The following is a 1,536-nucleotide window of genomic DNA, read 5'->3' on the forward strand; positions in this document are numbered from 1 at the left end:
ATTTTTTTTTTAAATCTGCTTTGTCTAAAACAACAGAAATGAAAAAGTAAAAAGAGAGGTACAAAAGTAGCAGGATGAGGACGTGAAGACAAGGAAAGTTTGTTTTGATTTGTTTTCTTAAGTAAGTAGAAGTTGATGGTATGCTGATGTATTGACTACCCAAGTAGATAGGGCTATGTGATGATCCAAGAAAGGTGAAGCATATTTGTAACAATGGAGATATAAGGTAGGGAGGACAGGGCCAGTGCACTGGTGCTGGAAAGGCTGTATGGACAGCTGGATATGAGCACATTCATCACAATGCAAAGGAAGGTAAAGTACCTGGTAAAGATACCTGGTATACACCTTAGTTATGGAAACTGTGGGCATTCTATATTAGCAGTGAAACATAAAGTAAGGACATGAAGTAGAGTAACAGGAAAAAGGGTGATAGGTATTCTAAGTAGAAAAGATAAGTAGTAAAACACTGTTTTGGACAGAAGGGTAGTAAATTGAATTGAGATAGTCATAGGACTGTTGGAAGAAACTTAGGTATTCACATTTTGAGTAAGATAGGCCAGCACAATTAATTGTATGTTTTGTCAAGTCACATCTAGACTTTCAGAGTCAAGCATAGAAAATAAAAACATTGAATTCAATAGGGTGAAGTCTTTTCAGGCACATGTACAATGAAAGAAGAGAGACAGAAAGCTGTCAAGGGAATGTGTGGCTATGATTAGAATGATAGGCACATCCTACCTACTAGTTAAGGAGAAAAGTGAGGATGTATAAAGAATTAAAGACAGGTCAAAGATTTTTTTTAAAGATTTATTTACTTACTCGAAAGGCAGTATTACAGAGAGGCAGAGGCAGAGAAAGAGAGAGGGAGGGAGAGAGGTCTTCCATCTGCTGGTTTACTCCCTAGATGGCCACAGCAGTGGGAGCTGCACCCATACGAAGGCAGGAGCCAGGAGCTTCTTGCAGGTCTCCCACATGGGTGCAAGGGACCAAGAACTTGAATCATCTTCTACTGGTTTTCCAGGCCATAGCAGACAGCTGGATCGCAAGTGGAACAGCCAGGATTCAAACCAGCACCCAGCTTCAACATAGGGCCCCAAGCTCAAAGTTGATAGGGTCAATCTTCTCATGGAATTGAAGAAACTTTGGATGGAGCAAAGCAATTAAACTGAAAGTAAGTTAAAAGAGGTGTTCACAAAGAGAAGTATTTCAAATGGAATGTATTTATATCTATTGTCAATGGCAACAACTAGATCTAGGATATGGTTTGGGAGCTGGTGGCTGAGGAAGGTAAGAACAAGATCATTGGAGAGGATAGTCAAAGGAGTTTCATGAATATCAATTCCAAAAAGAGTGAAGGAGTGTAGAGTAGTGGTAGAAAGGGAGTTATTTGCTAAATTTTCACTTAATGATGAGGTGAGACCTCAAGGTATGCAGATAATTGGAACAAGACAGGGAGGCTGTTGACAGAAGACTGCCACATGGCTTAAATGTCAGAGGAACTGAGGATTTTCTTATAAAGGAAGGCAATAGTACAGT

This window comes from Oryctolagus cuniculus, chromosome 3 (genome assembly GCF_964237555.1).
Source record: "Oryctolagus cuniculus chromosome 3, mOryCun1.1, whole genome shotgun sequence".
Classification (NCBI taxonomy): Eukaryota; Metazoa; Chordata; class Mammalia; order Lagomorpha; family Leporidae; genus Oryctolagus; species Oryctolagus cuniculus.